The sequence below is a fragment of the Heterodontus francisci genome, chromosome 32, assembly GCF_036365525.1.
Source record: "Heterodontus francisci isolate sHetFra1 chromosome 32, sHetFra1.hap1, whole genome shotgun sequence".
Taxonomy (NCBI): domain Eukaryota; kingdom Metazoa; phylum Chordata; class Chondrichthyes; order Heterodontiformes; family Heterodontidae; genus Heterodontus; species Heterodontus francisci.
In genome coordinates, this window is record NC_090402.1 from 4,350,834 (window position 1) to 4,375,573 (window position 24,740).

Below are 24,740 nucleotides of genomic sequence, written 5' to 3' on the forward strand. Positions count from 1 at the left end.
GAGTGTGCGAGGTTGCAGCCCCTATTTGAGTATCTGAAGGGGCTGCTCCTCAAATTCTGGCTGCACCTCAGCCCCACGCTCCTGATCTTTGGGCACCCGGTTGCGGAGGGGCTTGGGCCGGGAGGAGGATCTCCTCGTCGGTCTGCTCCTGGGCCAGGCCAAGGTGGCAATTCACAGGTCCAGGTTGTGGGCCGTCGGGGGTTCCGTCCTCCCCGATTGCCTGCCCCTCTTCCGCGGTTACGTTCGCGCCCGGGTGTCCCTGGAAAAGGAGCATGCGGTGTCCGCCGGTACGCTTGAGGCCTTCCGCGACCGGTGGGCACCGCAGGGACTGGAGTGCATCGTCGACGCCGAGAATGGCATTTTAATTTGAGTTTTTTGTTTATTTATCTGTTTTAATAAAGTTATTTTAAAACTGGAAATATGTACATAAAGGGGGCCTGAGGGATAAAGGCCTCCTCGACGTGAAAAATATAAAAGGGGCCTGGGGTATAAAGGTCACCTTGTTAAAAAAAAAAGAAAAAAAAAAAAAAAAAAAAACGGGGGAAAAACAAAAAAAAAAGACGGGGTTAGATACAGAGTAAAGCTCCCTCTACACTGTCCCCATCAAACACTCCCAGGACAGGTACAACACGGGGGTTAGATACAGAGTAAAGCTCCCTCTACAAAAAAAAAAAACGGGGTTAGATACAGAGTAAAGCTCCCTCTGCACTGTCCCCATCAAACACTCACAGGACAGGTACAGCACGGGGTTAGATACAGAGTAAAGCTCCCTCTACACTAAAAAGAAAAAAAAAAAAAAACTGGGTTAGATACAGAGTAAAGCTCCCTCTACACTAAAAAGAAAAAAAAAAAAAAATGGGGTTAGATACAGAGTAAAGCTCCCTCTACACTGTCCCCATCAAACACTCCCAGGACAGGTACAGTACGGGGTTAGATACAGAGTAAAGCTCCCTCTACACTGTCCCCATCAAACACTCCCAGGACAGGGACAGCACGGGGGTTAGATACAGAGTAAAGCTCCCTCTACACGGTCCCCATCAAACACTCCCAGGACAGATACAGCACGGGGTTGGCTGCTGGCTAATTGGAGTATTGACTGCTGATTGCAGCAACGAGCCTCAGCTGAGAGTGCTGGTGGCAGTTGGAGGTTGCAGAGGTGGAGAGAGGAGCTGCACTGTGCAAGGGAGAGCAGCTACCAACAAGCAGAGGAAAACTCCAACAACAATCTCCATGAAAGGGACATTTTGTGGAAACAAGGCTTTGTCTGGAGGTGGGTGCTGAACACCAGTAATTTACTTTGGACTGTTGGGGGAGGAACAAGTGGCTGGAACAACAAGGGGTGGGGCTGCCAATTCAACAGGAGTCTGTGCTGCTGCAAAAGCACACAGGAAAGCTCCCTCCCCACCCCAATTTGCCAAACCTGGGTCAGCTGAAGCTGCCCAGCTAAACAGACGGAAGGGGATAGATAGTGCCTGGGCAGCTTCAGCTGACCCAGGTGAAGACGACTCCCCCAACCAGAAGACCGGAAGACCAACTTCAAAGACTGTTTGTTTTAAGTGTACTGTGAGCACCACCTCCAGAAAGCAAGTCATCCCTTCCAGCCTGCCTTTGCCTCTCCTCTCTTACCTCAGCCTCTCCACTAACCTGTTGTTTGTTTGTTTGTCTTTTCAAATTTTTCTGTGAATCTGTTATTTAGTGTGCAAGTCCACAATTTGGGGTGGGTTTAGCTCTTGGACCCATGGCAAGCCCTTCATCACCGGTGGCGGGGCCCTCTACTACCTACGCAGCTGCAGCTTCTGTGGCTGCCCACGTGGCCCCGTCACCCTTTAAATTATTGACATGCAGCCATGGGGTGAAGAGCTATCCCCACCCCAACATGTCTATTGAGGCCTGCGTTAAGGCAATGGCCGTGGTTGTCGGCCCCTCGGCCATTGTTGCGGCCTCAAAGATGTATGGGAAGGCTGTGTTCTTTTTGAAGACCGAGCGGGCGGTGTCCCTGGCCCTGAGTAAAGGGCTCACTGTGGGGGGGACCTTCCTGCCAGTGGACCCTCTGGGGGCCACTGCGCATCGGATAATGTTGTCCAACGTCCCACCCTTCATTCCCAGTGAGCTCCTCCTCCCCCACCTGCACCATCTGGGGGAGGTGAGGTCGGGGATCACCCCAGTCCGGCTTGGTCTTCGGGAGCACAGCCTCCAACATGTCTACTCCTTCCGCCGCCAGTTATTTATGCAGCTGGCGCGGGAGGAGGACACGGAGGGCCAATTTAATGTGGAGTTCCAGGGGACGGCCTACCGCGTCTTTTGGACCTCGGACGGGGCGCGGTGCCACGTCTGCAAGGGGGTGGGGCATGTTCGGAAGAACTGCCCCAACCTCCCGGCCGCCAGCTCCACCTCGGCAGCCCAGAGTGGTTCCACAGCACCTCCTCCCACTCCCCCCGCACATCCAACAGACACCGCTCAGTCGGTTCCGGAGGCTGTGGTTTTCACAGCCTCTGGCGGGGAGGGGAGCGTCCGTCCGAGCGGAAGGAAGACGCGGGGAAAAAAGAAACATCGTGAGGCGCGTCCCCTGGACACTTTGACTCAACCCGAGCCTGAGCTCAGCCCAAAGCCCATTCCCATGGAATCCACCTGTCCCAGGGCTGGGCTCAGTCCCAGGGTGACTAAAAAAGGAAAAAAGGGTGCGGAGGCGGAGGCCTCTGATGACATGGAGGTCTCTGAGTCTCCGCGCCCAAGTGCGAAAAAGAGGAGAAGGCACCCCTCCACAGAAATAACACAGGGCCCTGAGGTGCAGGGCCCATCTGTTGGAGGGGAGCTGCCTCCTGTTTCTGGTCCTCAGGTGCCCCCTACCGCCACCACCAAGGCTGCAAAGTCCGGGCAGGTGCTCCCTATTCCTCAGGATGGAGGGGAGGGGATGGCCCCGGTACGTGAGGCCCCTCCTGAAGGAGTAAGTGGGGCCCTGCTTGTGGTGGGGGAGCCTGGGGAAACCGTCCATTCCGCCACTGCTACTGGGTCGGGTGCCCTGAATGAAGGGGAGGGCGAGGCCCCAGAGGGTCGGGCCTCCCAGCCGGAGTCCACCACCAACCAGGAGACACCCGACCCAGTTATAACTGAGAATGCTGCCCCATCTGCTGGGCCTGTGGGTGCTGGCGGAGCGGGAGATGGCCTCCTCTCGCCGCCTCCAGTCTCGGCTCCGGCTGGTTTCCCGGAGTCCGGAACTTCTGTCTCCCCTGGACCACTCATTGGCCTGGGGATGGAGGTGGAGGGGGGTCCTGAACCGCTGGTGCCGACAGGCTCCAGTTTCACAATAGAACCCAGAGAGGACTCCTCCGCCATCGATCCTGGGGGTGGGATCGTGACGGAGGCGGGACCAGCTGGCGCGGCCGGGACGTCCGCCCCACAGCGTGTGGTGGATGTGTCGGCCGCTGGCGGTGACGACCCGGAGGAGGATGGGGATTCGGTGCGGGGCACGGAGGATGATCTTGATTCCATCGCCAGTGAGGTGGTGGAGTCCCTCGTGCCTCCCACCGAATCTCCTCTCATCCCCACGGCGGAACTCCGGGATTTCCTCGCGGCTTGCAGGGGTTGCCGCAATAAAGTTCAGCTGGCCCTCGACCGTTGGTCGAATCTGGCGCTGATCATCCAGTCCGTCCGTGCCACCCTTAAGATAGCGGGCAAGCGCGCGGACGTGAAACTGGTTGAGAGGCGCCGGTTTAATGTGTTCCTCAATGGGTTGCTGGGGGAGTGGAGGGCCAGGTGCACTTCCACTCCCTCCTCACAGTGAGCTGTTGGTGACGGGTTTTACGTACCTTTGACATGAAGATAACCATAGCCAGCCTCAACATCAACGGCAGCAGAGGGGCTCACCGCAGATTTCACAATCTCTCAGTCCTTAGGGAAGGGAGATACGCGGTGAGCTTTCTGCAGGAAACCCACACCGTTCCGGGAGACGAAGCCACCTGGCTCCTGGAGTGGCAGGGTGGGGTCTACATGAGTCACCTCACCCCTATTTCTAGTGGGGTGGCTATCTTGTTGGCCCCGACTTTTCAGCCGGAGATCTTGGGGGTCAAGGAGCTAGTGCCGGGCCGCTTGCTCCACCTCGCCGTTCGCCTGGGTAGCGTGCCGCTCCACTTTGTGAACGTGTACGCGCCCAGGCCCGGCGCTTTGCAAGCGCGCTTCTTTGAAGAAGTGTCCGCTCTCTTGAGCTCCATCGATAGCGGCGAGTGCATCATCCTCGGGGGGGATTTTAACTGCACCCTCGAGGTGGGGGATCGCTCCGGTCCCCAGCGCGGCCAAGCGTCGGTGGAGAAGTTGAGGGGACTGATCAGCTCCCTTAACTTGGTGGACGTCTGGCGGAATCTCCATCCCGACTCCAGCGCCTTCACGTGGAGGTCTGGAGGAGGGGGGTCGCGAATCGACCGCCTCTACATTTCGCAGGCGTACGTCTCCCGCGTTTCGGCGGCCTCCATGCGGCTGGTGCCGTGCTCGGACCACCGCCTGGTGTGGGCGGAGTTCACTCCGCTCCGCACGCGGGCGGGGTCCGCGTACTGGCACTTTAACAACCGGCTGCTGGAGGACGTGCGATTTCGGGACTCGTTCTGTCGATTCTGGGCCGACTGGAGAAGGAAGCAGGGGGGCTTCCCCTCCTTGAGGCTATGGTGGGATGTGGGCAAGACTCACATCCGCGTCTTCTGTCAGGAGTACGCGAAGGGGTCGACCAAGAGGCGGGAAGCCGAGGTCGGGCGCCTTGAGAGGGAGGTGCTCGACTTGGAATCCCGCCTCGGTCATGCCGTCGCGGACCTGGCCCTGTGGCAGGCGTACAAAGAGAAGAAGGGCGCGCTGAGGAACCTGCAGCTCATAGGGTCCCGAGGCGCGTACGTGAGGTCGCGGATCCAGATCCTGGAAGATTTGGACCGCGCCTCACCCTTCTTCTACTCGCTGGAAAAATGGCGGGGGGTCCGTAAGCAGCTCGTTGAGCTGCTGGCCGACGACGGATCCTCCATCACGGATCCGGAGGGAATGGACCTCCTGGTCCGGACTTATTACAGTGCGTTGTTCTCTCCGGATCCGTCCAGCGAGGATGTGCGCAGAGTTTTGTGGGAGGACCTGCCGCAGGTCAGCCCGGAGGGCGCCGAGGGATTGGAGGCTCCGCTCACGTTGGCGGAGCTGACTGGCGCCCTCCACCAGCTCTCGAGGGGCAAATCCCCAGGGCTGGATGGGTTGACCGTGGAGTTCCTCAGGGCGTTCTGGGACGTCCTGGGGGACGATTACGCGCGGGTCCTGGGGGAAAGCCTGGCGACCGGGGAGATGCCCCTCTCGTGGCGCAGGGCGGTCATCGTCCTGCTGCCGAAGAGGGGCGATCTCCGCCTGCTTAAAAACTGGCGTCCGGTCTCCCTCCTCAGCACGGATTATAAGATCTTTGCCCGGGCTATGTCTACCCGCCTGGGCTCCGTGCTGGCCCACATGATCCACCCCGACCAGTCCTACACGGTCCCGGGCCGGTCCATCCAGGACAACATCCACCTGGTCCGGGACCTGATCCATCTTTCCCAGAGGACTGGTCAGTCGGTCGCCTTTCTCTCCCTCGATCAGGAGAAGGCGTTCGACAGGGTGGATCACGATTACCTTTTCGGGACTCTGCGCGCTTTCGGACTCGGGCCGCATTTCGTGGCCCGGGTCCGACTTTTATACGCCGCCGCAGAGTGTCTAGTCAAAGTTAACGGGTCCTTGACGGCGCCCCTTCGATTTGGGAGAGGAGTGCGTCAGGGGTGCCCCATGTCCGGCCAATTGTATACCATCTGCGTGGAGCCCTTCCTGTGCCTGCTTCGCAGGAGGTTGACGGGATTGGCTCTGCGCGAGCCGGCCATGCGGGTCGTCCTCTCGGCTTACGCCGACGACGTGCTCCTCGCAATCACAGATCCCGTTGACTTGCGGAGGATGCGCGACTGCCAGCAGACCTTTTCTGCCGCGTCCTCCGCGAGGATCAATTGGGAGAAATGTTCCGGACTCCTGGTTGGTCAGTGGCGGGTGGACTCCCTGCCGGAGGAGATGACACCTTTTGCGTGGAGCACCACGCACCTCCTCTATCTGGGAGTCCACCTTAGTCCCGCTGAGGAAGCCTGGCCGGCAAACTGGCAGGAGTTGGAGGCGAAAGTCACCGCTCGGCTGGGGCGCTGGACAGGACTGCTCCGAGTGCTTTCCTACAGGGGCCGAGCGCTGGTCATAAACCAACTGGTGGCCTCCATGCTGTGGTACCGGTTGGTCACTTTGGCCCCGCCCCCTGTATTTGCCACCAAGATCCAGAAGAAACTCGTCCATTTCTTCTGGGGCAAGAGGAAACACTGGGTCTCTGCCGCGGTCCTGAGTCTCCCGATCGAGGAGGGCGGTCAGTCGCTGGTGTGCGTCCGCACCCAGGCTGCGACTCTCCGTCTTCGGACCCTGCAGAGATACCTGTACGTCGAGCGTCCTCCCAGATGGTGTGCGCTGGCGACGTATTTTTTCCGCCAGTGTCACTGCCTTCAAGACGACACGCAGCTCCCGGTGGAGTCCGTTTGCCGCGCCTCTCTGAGGGAGTTGCCTGTCTTTTACCGGGATCTTTTCCGAGTCTGGAACATGGTCGCCTCCAGTCAGGGCGCTCCCCCGCCGGCGGAGGAGAGCGCCTCGGCTGTCCGGGCGGCCGACTCCGGGGACGGTCCGGCGGGCGGAGGAGTAGCCGAAACCCCCGGGACGCCCCTCACTGCGGGTGGCGAGGGGGCTCGGGAGTGCGGAGCGATCCCGGCCGAGCTGACCCCCGCTGGGCCGGAACTGCTCATCGGACCCAGGCCCCGAAACCCTCCTCGGGAGCCGGTCCCGCACAACCCGAGCCGCCTCTCGGGAATGCCCTCCGTGCCATTCCAATCGGCGCGGAGGGGTTTCCTGTACGGGCTGCTCCTGCACACTTTCCACTTCCTCGCCCTCGTCAGCCGGCCGGACACGCCCTGGCGGTCCGCGTTGCCAACTGGCGGCGAGGGGAAACCCCGATGGAGGTCTCTCTACGCGGGAGTCTTCCTCCTTTACATCGGGGACCTGGGGTGGAGGGTGCTGCACAGAGCAGTCCCGTGCAATAGGCTTTTAAGTAGGTTCACGGACTCCCAGGCCACCTGTACTTTCTGCGGCCTGGACGAGTCCGTGTTCCACATTTATACGGAGTGTGCGAGGTTGCAGCCCCTATTTGAGTATCTGAAGGGGCTGCTCCTCAAATTCTGGCTGCACTTCAGTCCCACGCTCCTGATCTTTGGGCACCCGGTGCGGAGGGGCTTGGGCCGGGAGGAGGATCTCCTCGTCGGTCTGCTCCTGGGCCTGGCCAAGGTGGCAATTCACAGGTCCAGGTTGCGGGCCGTCGGGGGTTCCGTCCTCCCCGATTGCCTGCCCCTCTTCCGCGGTTACGTTCGCGCCCGGGTGTCCGCCGGTACGCTTGAGGCCTTCCGCGACCGGTGGGCACCGCAGGGACTGGAGTGCATCGTCGACGCCGAGAATGGCATTTTAATTTGAGTTTTTTGTTTATTTATCTGTTTTAATAAAGTTATTTTAAAACTGTAAATATGTACATAAAGGGGGCCTGAGGGATAAAGGCCCCCTCGATGTGAAAAATATAAAAGGGGCCTGGGGTATCAAGGTCACCTCGTAAAAAAAAAGAAAAAAAAAAAACAGGATTGCCTGCTCTGTGATTGGGAAACCTGAGTGTTGAGTGCCTCAACGAGGTGCAGCTGATAGTGCTGCAATCAGTTGCTGGAGGTGCTGCTGGAGAGGGAGAGCGGAGGAGAGAACTGCAAAAACTGTGAACAACTTTTTCTGCAGAGGTGGAAAAGACTTTGGAATAAGGCTGTATTTCAAGGTGGGTGTTGAGCATCAGACTTTTATTTATTTGGACATTTGGGAGAGGTTGGAGCGGCAGGAAGAAAAAGGGGTGGGGGCTGTACAATTCTGCAGGGAGCTGTGCAGTTGCATTAAAGTTACAAGGAAGCTCCCTCCCCACCTGAATTGCCCAGCCTGGGTCAGCTGAAGCTGCCTGGCTAAATAGACGGAAGGGGATAAATAGTGCCTGGGCAGCTTCAGCTGACCCAGGTGAAGACGCCTCCCCCAACCAGAAGACCGGAAGACCAAGTGTGCTGGCAAAGGCTGTTTTAAGTGTGCTGTGTGCACCAACTCCTGAGAGCAAGTCATCCCTCACAGTCTGTCTTTACCTCTCCTCTATTCCCTCAGCCTCTCCCCTAACCTGTTGTTTGTTTGTTTGTTTGTGAATCTTTCAAGTTATTTGAATTGCAAGCCTACAATTTGGGGTGGGTTTAGCTCTTCATCACAGGTGGCAGGGCCCTCTACTGCCTATGCAGCTGCAGCCTCTGTGGCTGCCCACGTAACTCAGTCACCTTTTAAATTGCGAACATCCAGCCATGGGGTGAAGAGCTATCCCCACCCCAACATGTCCATTGAGGCCTGCGTAAAGGCAATGGCCGAGGTTGTCGGCCCCTCGGCTATTGTTGCAGCCTCAAAGATGTACGGGAAGGCTGTGTTTTTTCTGAGGACCGAGCGGGCGGTGTCCCTGGACCTGAATAAAGGGCTCACTGTGGGGGGGACCTTCCTGCCGGTGGACCCTCTGGGGGCCACTGCGTAGCGGATAATATTTTCCAATGTCCCTCCCCCCACCCCTTCATTCCCAGTGAGCTCCTCCTCCCCCACCTGCACCGTCTGGGGGAGGTGAGGTCAGGGATCAACCCAATCCCGCTCGGTCTTCGGGAAAACAGCCTCCGGCATGTTTTCGCTATTTATGCAGTTGGTGTGGGAGGAGGTCTTGGAGGGCCAGTTTAATGTGGAGTTCCAGGGGACGGCCTATCGTGTCTTCTGGACCTCGGACGGGGTGCGATGCCGTGCCTGCAAGGGGGTGGGTCACGTTCGTAAGAACTGTTCCAACCTCCCGGCTGCCAACTCCATCTTGGCCGCCCAGGGTGGCGCCACTGCACCTCCTCCCACTCCCCCCACACATCATACAGACACCGCTCAGTCAATTCCGGAGTCTGTGGTTTTCACAGCCTCCGGCTGGGAGGAGAGTGCCCGTCCAAGTGGAAGGAAGGCGCGGAGTAAAAATAAACACCGAGAATCGCGTCCCCTGGACACCATGACACAACCCGAGTCTGAGCTCAGCCCAAGGCCCGTTCCCAGGGAATCCATCTGTCCCAGCGCTGGGCTCAGGTCCAGGTCCAGGGTAACTAGGAGGAGGCAGAGGCCTCTGATGACATGGAGGTCTCTGAGGCTCTGCACCCTAGTGGGAAAAAGAGAAGGCACCCCTCCACAGAGGTAACACAGGGCCCTGAGGTGCAGGGCCCATCTATTGGAGGGGAGGTCCCCAGGTTCCCCCTGCCACCACCATCATCAAGTCTGCAAAGCCTGAGCACGAGCTTCCTACCCCTCAGGATGGAGGGGAGGGGGAGACCCCAAAACGTGTGGCCCCTCTGGGGGAAGCCAGTGGAGCCCTGCTTGTGGAGGAGGAGCCTGGGGACGCCGCCCATTCTGCCACTGGGTCGGGTGCCCTGAGTGGAGGGGAGGACGAGGCCCAGAAGGGTCAGCCCTCCCAGCCAGAATCCACTCGCAACCAGGAAACACCCAACCTAGTTATAACTGAAAATGCTGCCCCATCTGCTGGGCTTCCTCTCTCTGGTCTTGGCTCCGGCTGGATTCCCGGAGTCGGAAACTTCCGTCTCCCCTGGACTGCTCATTGGCCTGAGGACAGAAGTTGAGGGGGGTCCTGAACCGCTGGCGCCTACAGGCTCCAGTTTGACAGTAGAACCCAGAGAGAACTCCTCCGCCATCGATCCTGGGGGTGGGATCGTGACGGAGTCGGGACCAGCTGGCACTGCCGGGACGTCCGCCCCACAGTGTGTGGTGGGTGTGTTGGCCGCTGGCGGTGACAACCCGGAGGAGGATGGCGATTCGGTGTGGGGCACGGAGGACGACCTTGATTCCATCGCCAGTGAGGTGGTGGAGTCCCTCGTGCCCCCTACCGAGTCTCCTCTCATCCCCATGGAGGAACTCCAGGATTTCCTCGCAGCTTGCAAGGGTTGCCACAATAAAGTTCAGCTGGCCCTCGGCCGTTGGTCGAGTCTGGCGCTGATCATCCAGTCCGTCCGTGCCGCCCTCAAGAAAGCGGGCAAGGTCGCGGGCGTGAAACTGTTTGAGAGGCGCCATTTTAATGTGTTCCTCAATGGGTTGCTGGGGGAGTGGAAGGCCAGGTGCACTTCCGTTTCCTCCTCACAGTGAGGTGTTGGTGACGGGTTTTAAGTACCTTTGACATGAAGATAACCATAGCCAGCCTCAACATCAACGGCAGCAGGGGGTCTCACCGCAGATTTCACAATCTCTCAGTCATCAGGGAAGGGAGATATGCGGTGAGCTTTCTGCAGGAAACCCACACCGTTCCGGGAGAGGAAGCCACCTGGCTCCTGGAGTGGCAGGGTGGGGTCTACATGAGCCAACTCATCCCTATTTCTAGTGGGGTGGCTATCTTGTTGGCCCCAACTTTTTAGCCAGAGATCTTGGGGGTCAAGGAGCTAGTGCCGGGCCGCTTGCTCCACCTCGCCGTTCGCCTGGGTAGCGTGCCGCTCCACTTTGTGAACGTGTACGCGCCCAGGCCCGGCGCGTTGCAAGCGCGCTTCTTTGCAGAAGTGTCCGCTCTCTTGAACCCCATCGATAGCGGCGAGTGCATCATCCTCGGGGTGGGGGGGGATTTTAACTGCACCCTCGAGGTGGGGGATCGTTCTGGTCCCCAGTTCAGCCAAGCGTCGGTGGCGAAGTTGAGGGGACTGATCAGCTCCCTTAACTTGGTGGACGTCTGGCGGAATCTCCATCCCGACTCCAGCGCCTTCACGTGGAGGTCTGGAGGAGGAGGGTCACGAATCGACTGCCTCTACTTTTCGCAGGCGTACGCCTCCCGCGTCTCGGTGGCCTCCATGCGGCTGGTGCCGTGCTCGGACCACCACCTGGGCGGGGTCCACGTACTGGCACTTTAACAACCGGCTGCTGGAGGACGAGCGATTCCGGACTCGTTCCGTCGATTCTGGGCCAACTGGAGAAGGAAGCAGGGGGGATTCCCCTCCTTGAGGCTATGGTGGGATGTGGGCAAGACTCACATCCGTGTCTTCAGTCAGGACCCCCGCTCGGCCGGAACTGCTCATCGGACCCAGGCCCCGAAACCCTCCTCGGGTGCCGGTCCCGCACAACCCGAGCCGCCTCTCGGAAATGTCCTCCATGCCATTCGAATTGGCGCGGAGGAATTTCCTGTACGGGCTGCTCCTGCACACTCTCCACTTCCTCGCCCTCGTCAGCCGGTCAGACACGCCCCGGCGGTCCGCGTTGCCATCTGGCAGCGAGGGGGAACCCCGATGGAGGTCTCTCTACGCGGGAGTCTTCCCCCTTTACATCGGGGACCTGGGGTGAAGGGTGTTACACAGAGCAATCCCGTGCAATAGACTTTTAAGTAGGTTCACGGACTCCCAGGCCGCTTGTAATTTCTGCGGCCTGGACGAGTCCGTGTTCCACATTTATATGGAGTGTGCGAGGTTGCAGCCCCTCTTTGAGTATCTGAAGAGGCTGCTCCTCAAGTTCTGGCTGCACTTCAGTCCCACGCTCCTGATCTTTGGCACCCGGTGCGGAGGGGCGTGGGCTGGGAGGAGGATCTCCTCGTCGGTCTGCTCCTGGGCCTGGCCAAGGTGGCAATTCACAGGTCCAGGCTGCGGGCCGTCGGGTGTTCCGCGGTTACGTTCGCGCCCGGGTGTCCCTGGAGAAGGAGCATGCGGTGTCCGCCGGTACGCTTGAGGCCTTCCAAGACCGGTGGGCACCGCAGGGACTGGAGTGCATTGTCGACGCCGAGAATGACATTTTAATTTGAGTTTTTTGTTTATTTATCTGTTTTTAATAAAGTTATTTTAAAATTATGTATATAAAGGGGGCCTGAGGAATAAAGGCCCCCTCGACATAAAATATATAAAAGGGGCCTGGGGTATAAAGGCCACCTTAAAGAAAAAATAACGGGGTTAGATTATCGAGTAAAGCTCCCTCTACACTGTCTCAGTCCCAATCTCCAAATGGCCACTGCTGCATTGATTTTCCACACAAGCTGCTCTATTCCTCTGCAGCCAAGCTCTCTCCATAACCCTTGACTCCCTTGTAAATCAAAAATCTGTCGAACTCAGCCTTGAATATATTCAATGGCCCAGCCTCCACTGCTCTCCCGGGTAGTGAATTCCAAAGATTAATGACCCTCTGAGAGAAGAAATTCTTCCTCATCTCTGTCTTAAAATGGTGACCCTTTAATTTGAAACTGTGCCCCCTACTTCTAGATTCTCCCACAAGGGGAAACATCCTCTAAGTATCCACCCTGTCAAGATCCCTCAGAATCTTATATGTTTCAATAAGATCACCTCTCATTCTTCTAAACTCCAACGGAAACACTTCCACACACAAAGGGTGGTAGACGTTTAGAACTCTTTTCCGCAAATGACAAGTGATGCTAAATCAATTGTAAATTTTAAATCTGAGTTGATAGATTTTTGTTAACCAAAGGTATTAAAGGATGTGGGACAAAGACGGGAATATGGAGTTAGGTTCTGTTCTAAATGTTCCTATCTGGTATAAATTTGTTTTGACTGATTGTGATTTGGAGACTGTTTTGAACTCCATCCAATGTAAATAGGGCTGGCTGTGAAATGGGCCACTAATGCACCATCACCCGAGACAAATAACCCATTGTTCCTGCAAACAATCATTTTGTGCCCTTCCTTTTGTTGTTTATTTAATGGTTTTTAATTGCTTTTATTTCTACTGCAAAGTAATAAACCTTTATGACAGGATTACGGCTACTGATAATGGTGGACAAATGTTTACTGAGTTCATATGGCATTCCTCTGTCTCGGGATTTAGCCTTTTCTGGCCAAGCCAGCATTTATTGCCCATCCCTAATTCCCTTGAGAAGGTGGTGGTGAGCTGCCTTCTTGAACCGCTGCAGTCCATGTGGGGTAGGTACACCCACAGTGCTGTTAGGAAGGTAGTTCCAGGATTTTGACCCAGCGACAGTGAAGGAACGGCGATATAGTTCCAAGTCAGGATGGTGTGTGACATGGAGGGGAACTTGCAGGTGGTGGTGTTCCCATGCATCTGCTGTCCTTGTCCTTCTAGTTGGTAGCGGTCGTGAGTTTGGAAGGTGCTGTCAAAGGAGGCTTGGTGAGTTGCTACAGTGCATCTTGTAGATGGTACACACTGCTGCCACTGTGCATTGGTGGTGAAGGGAGTGAATGTTGAAGGTGGTGGATGGGGTACCAATCAAGTAGGCTGCTTTGTCCTGGATGGTGTCGAGCTTTTTGAGTATGTTGAGGCCGCACTCATCCAGGCAAGTGGACAGTATTCCATCACACTCCTGACTTGTGCCTTGCAGATGATGATCAGGCTTTGAGGGTACAGAGGTTGGGCCACTCGCCACAGAATATTCACCCTCTGACCTTCTCTTGTAGCCATAGTGTTGGCATGGCTGGTCTAACAAAGCTTCTGATCAATCCCAAGATGCTAGGAGACTCGGCAATAACTGTGCTGTTGAAGGTCAGACAAGATGGCTGGGCTTTCTGTTGTTCAGTCTGGTCAGTACCTGTCACTTAAATGACACAAATGGTACCTGCAACATGTCAGATCTGTTGAGCAGGTCTTGCAGTAGGTTGGACTGGACCGTTTCATTATCAGAGTAATATAAATGGAACTGAACACTGTGTAATTGTTGTGGAGTAATATTGAGAACTGTTCACATGAGATGGCTGTAGGTTAAGCAGGCAAAATGTATTCAGCGATGCAAATATGCATACAGGGGAGTACGTCTCTCAGTGAGATCCAAGAGGTGACTCAAAACTCCTTGGATCAGTCCACATACTTATACATTAACTTTGTGTGACATTCTCTGTGTCAGCTATTTTCATATATTCACTTGACCAGCTGCTTATTCCAACATACATCTTTCTTTCTTCCTACATATCAGCTCTTTTTTAATCATCTAGCCATTTTGATCGCTCAGGTCCCTTCTTTGCTCTTGTCCCTTCCCCCAGTCACTTCTCCCTTTAATTATATCTTCACAGTTGAGGTTATTCATTGAGGTTATTTGCAGTGTTAGCAGCTTTCTACTTCAGTGGCCTACTTAGCAGTGTTAGTAGTTTTTAGCATTCTTCTTGCTAATTATCCCATGATTTCCTACTTCAGCAATCATCAGTGAACATCCCCACTTGTGACCTTATGTTGGAGGGAAGGACATTGATGAAGCAGCTGAAGATGGTTGGGCAGAGGACTGAGACTGTGATAACTGACCTCTTACAACCATCATCATCACATATGGTTCCAGCCACCAGAAGGCTTTCCCTTGACCCTCATTGGCCTTGGTTTTTCAAGGGCTGTTTTTCCTATGGAGCCACATGTTCTACTCCAGAAAGTCAGTTAGTGAAGGATAGAACTGGAGCCAATCTTTATACACTTCTTTATTTATTTACACAGTTACACATTACAAGCAGACACTTCCTCACCCAACAACAAAGTTTCCGTCTGTGTCTATTTATAGGGGCTCAAGTGAATCCCCAGTTAATGCTCACCACCAGCATACAATTAATGTACAATTAACACCACATTCAGACCAATGCTGCCATGATGTCAATTGCAGTTGATTTTTCTTTCCCTCTGCTCAATATCTGACCAGAGAACGCCAGTGGAACTGAACCCCAACATGAGACTTGAGTTCAAAATCTAGGCAGACACTTCAGGGCTGTGCAGAGTGACTGCTGTATTTTCAGTGGTCCAGATTTTGGACAAGAAGCTGAGCAGAGGACTAGTATGAATGTAAAAGATTCGACTGCACCATTGTAAGAAGAGCAGGGAAGTTCACTCTGGTGTCCTGGTCAATATTTATCCCACAACCAACTAAAACATCACTAAAACAGATCAACTGGTCATTACTGTTGGTGGGATCTTGCTGATGGTTGCTACATTTCCTGCAAAATGACTGACATCTCTTCAGAAGTAATTTTTGGCTGTGAAGAGTTTTGGGATGTCCGTGAGATCTGAACGATGTAATAGAAATGGTCATCATGTCTCGCTGTACAATCTGTGAACTCTGGAAAGCCATGTCTGGAGTCATCACACCTCTCCCGATATTCACCTAATCTTCACCCCAACTCGTTTCAATCTTGTTACTCTCCTGTAGAAACTAAAAACAATTCTGACAAAACACCAATGTTTCTGTTGAACGATTGCTTGTTTCTGATTGGGTTTTATTCCCTCGTGGGGTTAAATCTTTCCAGCCACATCGCTTATCACTGACAACAACCATTAACGGTTGCCATGGGCACCATTACTGGCTAATGTAACTTTTCCCATTTAGCTGCTCCTGTTTATATTACATTTAAGCAAGTCCTGATGATTTTGTGTTTCTGCTTCCATTACTATTAAATTCTCTGGACTGTCAGTGAAACAAATCAGGCCTATTAAAGCCGGGACAGAATTGAGCTTCAATTCCCTCCATTGCCAGGGGCTGTGGTCTGTCACATTCCACCCACCTCCTCAATCATCAATTCTCATAACCACTGATCCTGCAGAATCAATCTTAATCCAATCTGCAATGCGCATATCAGAAAGTTGATTATTTGAACTGTATAAGGAATGGGAGGTTAGATTCCATCATCGTGTCTCCATCATCGTCCTGGCTCCCAACCACTGTGCTGGAGCCGAACAGACCTTTGATGAGCCTCCATTCCTGGAAATCACAGAAATTCCAGCCCAAACCCCTCCCAATCCCATGGTCTCCAACTCCCCATCAACCTCCCCCTCCAATCCAGCACTCAGACAGTCCCGATTTCAATCAGTAACAGAAAAAAAATGTTTGTCTTTAGTCTGAGGGGTCAGAGATGGAAAATATCACAAGATATTTCTTCCAAGACTGGGCCTCAAGCACTCTGCAGGGCAAGTGTAGAGGGAGCTTTACTCTGTATCTAACCCCATTTTTTTTTTTTACTTTAGCTTTTGCAGTAGCAGGTAGCTTCAAGTTTATCATAGGTGATTCCAGGAAGAGAGCATATGCTGACTTCTATAAGAAATATGATGCCATGAAGGCATTTGAAGACATGAGGCAAGCTGGTGTATTTGAAAGTGTGAAACCAAAGATGCATCTAACCCCGTGCTGTACCTGTCCTGGGAGTGTTTGATGAGGACAGTGTATCAAACCCCGTTTTTTCTTTTTTTTTCTAATCCCCGTTTTTTAAAATATTTTTTATGTCGAGGGGGCCTTTATTCCTCAGGCCCCCTTTATATACACACTTATATTTTAAAATAACTTTATTAAAACCAGATAAATAAACAAAAACTCAAATTAAAATGCCATTCTCGGCGTCGACAATGCACTCCAGTCCCTGCGGTGCCCACCGGTCGCGGAAGGCCTCAAGCGTACCGGCGAACACCGCATGCTCCTTTTCCAGGGACACCCGGGCGCGAACGTAACCGCGGAAGAGGGGCAGGCAATCGGGGAGGACGGACCCCCCGACGGCCCGCAACCTGGACCTGTGAATTGCCACCTTGGCCAGGCCCAGGAGCAGACCGACGAGGAGATCCTCCTCCCGGCCCAAGCCCCTCCGCACCGGGTGCCCAAAGATCAGGAGCGTGGGACTGAAGTGCAGCCAGAATTTGAGGAGCAGCCCCTTCAGATACTCAAATAGGGGCTGCAACCTCGCACACTCCGTATAAATGTGGAACACGGACTCGTCCAGGCCGCAGAAAGTACAGGTGGCCTGGGAGTCCGTGAACCTACTTAAAAGCCTATTGCACGGGACTGCTCTGTGCAGCACCCTCCACCCCAGGTCCCCGATGTAAAGGGGGAAGACTCCCGCGTAGAGAGACCTCCATCGGGGTTTCCCCTCGCCACCAGATGGCAACGCGGACCGCCAGGGCGTGTCCGGCCGGCTGACGAGGGCGAGGAAGTGGAGAGTGTGCAGGAGCAGCCCGTACAGGAAACCCCTCCGCGCCGATTGGAATGGCACGGAGGGCATTTCCGAGAGGCGGCTCGGGTTGTGCGGGACCGGCTCCCGAGGAGGGTTTCGGGGCCTGGGTCCGATGAGCAGTTCCGGCCCAGCGGGGGTCAGCTCGGCCTGGATCGCTCCGCACTCCCGAGCCCCCTCGCCACCCGCAGTGAGGGGCGTCCCGGGGGTTTCGGCTACTCCTCCGCCCGCCGGAACGTCCCCGGAGTCGGCCGCCCGGACAGCCGAGGCGCTCTCCTCCGCGGGCGGGGGAGCGCCCTGACTGGAGGCGACCATGTTCCAGACTCGGAAAAGATCCCGGTAAAAGACAGGCAACTCCCTCAGAGAGGCGCGGCTAACGGACTCCACCGGGAGCTGCGTGTCGTCTTGAAGGCAGTGACACTGGCGGAAAAAATACGTCGCCAGCGCACACCATCTGGGAGGACGCTCGACGTACAGGTATCTCTGCAGGGTCCGAAGGCGGAGAGTCGCAGCCTGGGTGCGGACGCACACCAGCGACTGACCGCCCTCCTCGATCGGGAGACTCAGGACTGCGGCAGAGACCCAATGTTTCCTCTTGCCCCAGAAGAAATGGACGAGTTTCTTCTGGATCTTGGTGGCAAATACAGGGGGCGGGGCCAAAGTGACCAACCGGTACCACAACATCGAGGCCACCAGTTGGTTTATGACCAACGCTCGGCCCCTGTAGGAAAGCACTCGGAGCAGTCCTGTCCAGCGCCCCAGCCGAGCGGTGACTTTCGCCTCCAACTCCTGCCAGTTTGCCGGCCAGGCTTCCTCAGCGGGGCCAAGGTGGACTCCCAGATAGAGGAGGTGCGTGGTGCTCCACGCAAAAGGTGTCATCTCCTCCGGCAGGGAGTCCACCCGCCACTGACCAACCAGGAGTCCGGAACATTTCTCCCAATTGATCCTCGCGGAGGACGCGGCAGAAAAGGTCTGCTGGCAGTCGCGCATCCTCCGCAAGTCAACGGGATCTGTGATTGCGAGGAGCACGTCGTCGGCGTAAGCCGAGAGGACGACCCGCATGGCCGGCTCGCGCAGAGCCAATCCCGTCAACCTCCTGCGAAGCAGGCACAGGAAGGGCTCCACGCAGATGGTATACAATTGGCCGGACATGGGGCACCCCTGACGCACTCCTCTCCCAAATCGAAGGGGCGCCGTCAAGGACCCGTTAACTTTGACTAGACACTCTGCGGCGGCATATAAAAGTCGGACCCGGGCCACGAAATGCGGCCCGAGTCCGAAAGCGCGCAGAGTCCCGAAAAGGTAATCGTGATCCACCCTGTCGAACGCCTTCTCCTGATCGAAGGAGAGAAAGGCGACCGACTGACCAGTCCTCTGGGAAAGATGGATCAGGTCCCGGACCAGGTGGATGTTGTCCTGCATGGACCGGCCCGGGACTGTGTAGGACTGGTCGGGGTGGATCATGTGGGCCAGTACGGAGCCCAGGCGGGTAGACATAGCCCGGGCAAAGATCTTATAATCCGTGCTGAGGAGGGAGACCGGACGCCAGTTTTTAAGCAGGCGGAGATCGCCCCTCTTCGGCAGCAGGACGATGACCGCCCTGCGCCACGAGAGGGGCATCTCCCCGGTCGCCAGGCTTTCCACCAGGACCCGCGCGTAATCGTCCCCCAGGACGTCCCAGAACGCCCTGAGGAACTCCACGGTCAACCCATCCAGCCCTGGGGATTTGCCCCTCGAGAGCTGGTGGAGGGCGCCAGTCAGCTCCGCCAACGTGAGCGGAGCCTCCAATCCCTCGGCGCCCTCCGGGCTGACCTGCGGCAGGTCCTCCCACAAAACTCTGCGCGCATCCTCGCTGGACGGTTCCGGAGAGAACAACGCACTGTAATACGTCCGGACCAGGAGGCCCATTCCCTCCGGATCCGTGATGGAGGATCCGTCGTCGGCCAGCAGCTCGACGAGCTGCTTACGGACCCCCCGCCATTTTTCCAGCGAGTAGAAGAAGGGAGAGGCGCGGTCCAAATCTTCCAGGATCTGGATCCGCGACCTCACGTACGCGCCTCGGGACCCTATGAGCTGCAGGTTCCTCAGCGCGCCCTTCTTCTCTTTGTACGCCTGCCACAGGGCCGAGTCCGCGACGGCATGACCGAGGCGGGACTCCAAGTCGAGCACCTCCCTCTCAAGGCGCCCGATCTCGGCTTCCCGCCTCTTGGTCGACCCCTTCGCGTACTCCTGACAGAAGACGCGGATGTGAGTCTTGCCCACATCCCACCATAGCCTCAAGGAGGGGAAGCCCCCCTGCTTCCTTCTCCAGTCGGCCCAGAATCGACAGAACGAGTCCCGAAATCGCACGTCCTCCAGCAGCCGGTTGTTAAAGTGCCAGTACGCGGACCCCGCCCGCGTGCGGAGCGGAGTGAACTCCGCCCACACCAGGCAGTGGTCCGAGCACGGCACCAGCCGCATGGAGGCCGCCGAAACGCGGGAGACGTACGCCTGCGAAATGTAGAGGCGGTCGATTCGCGACCCCCCTCCTCCAGACCTCCACGTGAAGGCGCTGGAGTCAGGATGGAGATTCCGCCAGACGTCCACCAAGTTAAGGGAGCTGATCAGTCCCCTCAACTTCTTCACTGACGCTTGGCCGCGCTGGGGACCGGAGCGATCCCCCACCTCGAGGGTGCAGTTAAAATCCCCCCCGAGGATGATGCACTCGCCGCTATCGATGGAGCTCAAGAGAGCGGACACTTCTTCAAAGAAGCGCGCTTGCAACGCGCTGGGCCTGGGCGCGTACACGTTCACAAAGTGTAGCGGCACGCTACCCAGGCGAACGGCGAGGTGGAGCAAGCGGCCCGGCACTAGCTCCTTGACCCCCAAGATCTCCGGCTGAAAAGTCGGGGCCAACAAGATAGCCACCCCACTAGAAATAGGGGTGAGGTGACTCATGTAGACCCCACCCTGCCACTCCAGGAGCCAGGTGGCTTCGTCTCCCGGAACGGTGTGGGTTTCCTGCAGAAAGCTCACCGCGTATCTCCCTTCCCTAAGGACTGAGAGATTGTGAAATCTGCGGTGAGCCCCTCTGCTGCCGTTGATGTTGAGGCTGGCTATGGTTATCTTCATGTCAAAGGTACTTAAAACCCGTCACCAACAGCTCACTGTGAGGAGGGAGTGGAAGTGCACCTGGCCCTCCACTCCCCCAGCAACCCATTGAGGAACACATTAAAACGGCGCCTCTCAACCAGTTTCACGTCCGCGCGCTTGCCCGCTATCTTAAGGGCGCAACGGACGGACTGGATGATCAGTGCCAGATTCGACCAACGGTCGAGGGCCAGCTGAACTTTATTGCGGCAACCCCTGCAAGCCGCGAGGAAATCCCGGAGTTCCGCCGTGGGGATGAGAGGAGATTCGGTGGGAGGCACGAGGGACTCCACCACCTCACTGGCGATGGAATCAAGATCATCCTCCGTGTCCCGCACCGAATCCCCATCCTCCTCCGGGTCGTCACCGCCAGCGGCCGACACATCTACCACACACTGTGGGGCGGACGTCCCGGCCGCGCCAGCTGGTCCCACCTCCGTCACGATCCCACCCCCAGGATCGATGGCGGAGGAGTCCTCTCTGGGTTCTATTGTGAAACTGGAGCCTGTAGGCACCAGCAGTCCAGGACCCCCCTCCACCTCCGTCCCCAGGGCAATGAGTGGTCCAGGGGAGACAGAAGTTCCCGACTCCGGGAAACCAGCCGGAGCCGAGACTGGAGGCGGAGGGAGGAGGCTATCTCCCGCTCCGCCAGCACCCACAGGCCCAGCAGATGGGGCAGCATTCTCAGTTATAACTGGGTCGGGTGTCTCCTGGTTGGTGGTGGACTCCGGCTGGGAGGCCCGACCCTCTGGGGCCTCGCCCTCCCCTTCATTCAGGGCACCCGACCCAGTAGCAGTGGCGGAATGGGCGGTTTCCCCAGGCTCCCCCACCACAAGCAGGGCCCCACTTACTCCTTCAGGAGGGGCCTCATGTACCGGGGCCATCCCCTCCCCTCCATCCTGAGGAATAGTGTGCTCCTGCCCGGACTTTGCAGTCTTGGTGGTGGCGGTAGGGGGAACCTGAGGACCAGAAACAGGAGGCAGCTCCCCTCCAACAGATGGGCCCTGCACCTCAGGGCCCTGTGTCATTTCTGTGGAGGGGTGCCTTCTCCTCTTTCTCGCACTTGGGCGCGGAGACTCAGAGACCTCCATGTCATCAGAGGCCTCCGCCTCCGCACCCTTTTTTCCCTTTTTAGTCACCTTGGGCCTGAGCCCAGCCCTGGGACAGGTGGATTCCATGGGAATGGGCTTTGGGCTGAGCTCAGGCTCGGGTTGAGTCAAAGTGTCCAGGGGACGCGCCTCATGATGTTTCTTTTTTCCCCGCGTCTTCCTTCCGCTCGGACGGACGCTCCCCTCCCCGCCAGAGGCTGTGAAAACCACAGCCTCCGGAACCGACTGAGCGGTGTCTGTTGGATTTGCTGGGGGAGTGGGAGGAGGTGCTGTGGAACCACTCTGGGCCGCTGAGGTGGAGCTGGCGGCCGGGAGGTTGGGGCAGTTCTTACGAACATGCCCCACCCCCTTGCAGACGTGGCACCGCGCTCCATCCGAGGTCCAGAAGACGCGGTAGGCCGTCCCCTGAAACTCTATACCGAAGTGGCCCTCCAAGACCTCCTCCCGCGCCAGCTGCATGAATAGCTGGCGGCGGAAGGAGTAGACATGTCGGAGGCTGTGCTCCCGAAGACCGAGCGGGACTGGGGTGATCCCTGACCTCACCTCCCCCAGATGGTGTAGATGGGGGAGGAGGAGCTCATCAGGAATAAAGGGTGGGACGTTCGACAAGGTTACCCGATGTGCAGTGGCCCCCAGAGGGTCCACTGGCAGGAAAATCCCACCCACTGTGAGCCCCGTACTTAGGGCGAGGCACACAGCCCGCTCGGTCTTCAGGAAGAACACAGCCTTCCCATACATCTTTGAGGCTGCAACAATGGCCGAGGGGCCGACAACCACGGCCATTGCCTTAACACAAGCCTCAATAGTCATATTAGGATGGGTGTAACTCTTCACCCCATGCTTTGATGTTAAGATTTTAAATGGTGACGGGGCCACAGGAGCAGCTGTCGCAGCTGCTGCAGCATAGGAGGGCCCCGCCACCGGAGAGGACTGAGAAGTCATGGGGTGGAAGAGTTACAGGCACTTTGCTGAGAGAAAAAAAAAAGAAAAGAGCAAATACAATAAATCAAAAATGTAACACTTAAAGGATGTAGCACAGGGGAAGAGGCTGAGGGAGAGGAAGGCCAAGAGGAATCAGTCTTTGTTAGTATTGCACAAGTCTTGTAGCTGGTCTTCCATTTGGGAGGGTGGGGTGATGTCTTCACCTGGGTCAGCTGTAAGTTGCCCAGGCACACGCCTCCTTCGATGTTCAGATAATAAGTCTCTTCACCTGGGCAGCTCCAGCTGTCCCAGGCTTAATAGTTGGGGTGGGGAGGGAGCTCCCTGTCCAAAGATGTTAAACACAGGAGCTCCCTATTGAACAATACAGCCCCACCCAAGGTCTTCAGGTCTCTTCTTTCCCCACCCCCAACAATCAATGAAAAAGACTTTCAGTACCAAGCAAACTCACAAAAAGAGCTTCCAGTTCTCTGCCTTCCTTCCTTTGTTGAAATTTGGAAAAAACTTCTGTTTCAGTTTGAGTCTCTCCCTCTTGCAGCAGTCACACAGCCTGCAGCCTCCAACCTCTGCACACAGCCACAGTCAGCTGCACCTCGTTGATGCACTCAGGCTCCCAAATCAGAGAGCAGCCAATCCCAGTGCTGTACCTGTCCTGGGAGTGTTTGATGGGGACAGTGTAGAGGGAGCTTTACTCTATATCTAACCCCATGCTGTATCTGTCCTGGGAGTGTTTGATGCGACAGTGCAGAGGGAACTTTACTCTGTATCGAACCCCGTTCTTTTCTCTCTTTTTTCTAACCCCGTTTTTTTTTATGTCACTGTCCATTTGCCCCCCGCCATTTTTCCAGCTAGTAGAAGAAGGGTGAGGCGCGGTCCAAGTCTTCCAGGATCTGGATCCGCGACCTCACGTACGCGCCTCGGGACCCTATGAGCTGCAGGATCCTCAGCGCGCCCTTCTTCTCTTTGTACGCCTGCCACAGGGCCGGGTCCGCGACGGCATGACCGAGGCGGGACTCCAAGTCGAGCACCTCCCTCTCAAGGCGCCCGATCTCGGCTTCCCGCCTCTTGGTCGACCCCTTCGCGTACTCCTGACAGAAGACGCGGATGTGAGTCTTGCCCACATCCCACCATAGCCTCAAGGAGGGGAAGCCCCCCTGCTTCCTTCTCCAGTCGGCCCAGAATCGACAGAACGAGTCCCGAAATCGCACGTCCTCCAGCAGCCGGTTGTTAAAGTGCCAGTACGCGGACCCCGCCCGCGTGCGGAGCGGAGTAAACTCCGCCCACACCAGGCGGTGGTCCAAGCACGGCACCAGCCGCATGGAGGCCGCCGAAACGCGGGAGACGTACGCCTGCGAAATGTAGAGGCGGTCGATTCGCGACCCCCCTCCTCCAGACTCCACGTGAAGGTGCTGGAGTAGGGATGGAGATTCCGCCAGACGTCCACCAAGTTAAGGGAGCTGATCAGTCCCCTCAACTTCTCCACCGACGCTTGGCCGCACTGGGGACCGGAACGATCCACCACCTCGAGGGTGCAGTTAAAATCCCCCCCCCCGAGGATGATGCACTCGCCGCTATCGATGGAGCTCAAGAGAGCGGACACTTCTTCAAAGAAGCGCGCTTGCAACGCGCCAGGCCTGGGCGCGTAAACGTTCACAAAGTGGAGCGGCACGCTACCCAGGCGAACGGCGAGGTGGAGCAAGCGGCCCGGCACTAGCTCCTTGACCCCCAAGATCTCTGGCTGAAAAGTCAGGGCCAACAAGATAGCCACCCCACTAGAAATAGGGGTGAGGTGACTCATGTGGACCCCACCCTGCCACTCCAGGAGCCAGGTGGCTTCGTCTCCCGGAACGGTGTGGGTTTCCTGCAGAAAGCTCACCGCGTATCTCCCTTCCCTAAGGACTGAGAGATTGTGAAATCTGCGGTGAGACCCCTCTGCTGCCGTTGATGTTGAGGCTGGCTATGGTTATCTTCATGTCAAAGGTACTTAAAACCCGTCACCAACACCTCAATGTGAGGAGGGAAGTGGAAGTGCACCTGGCCCTCCACTCCCCCAGCAACCCATTGAGGAACACATTAAAACGGCACCTCTCAACCAGTTTCACGCCCGCGTGCTTGCCCGTTATCTTCAGGGCGGCACGGACGGACTGGATGATCAGCACCAGATTCGACCAGTGGTCGAGGGCCAGCTGAACTTTATTGCGGCAGCCCCTGCAAACCGCGAGGAAATCCCGGAGTTCCGCCGTGGGGATGAGAGGAGATTCGGTGGGAGGCACGAGGGACTCCACCACCTCACTGGCGATGGAATCAAGATCATCCTCCGTGCCCCGCACCGAATCCCCATCCTCCTCCGGGTCGTCACCGCCAGCGGCCGACACATCCACCACACACTGTGGGGCGGACCTCCCGGCTGCGCCAGCTGGTCCCGCCTCCGTCACGATCCCACCCCCAGGATCGATGGCGGAGGAGTCCTCTCTGGGTTCTATTGTGAAACTGGAGCCTGTAGGCACCAGCGGTTCAGGATCCCCCT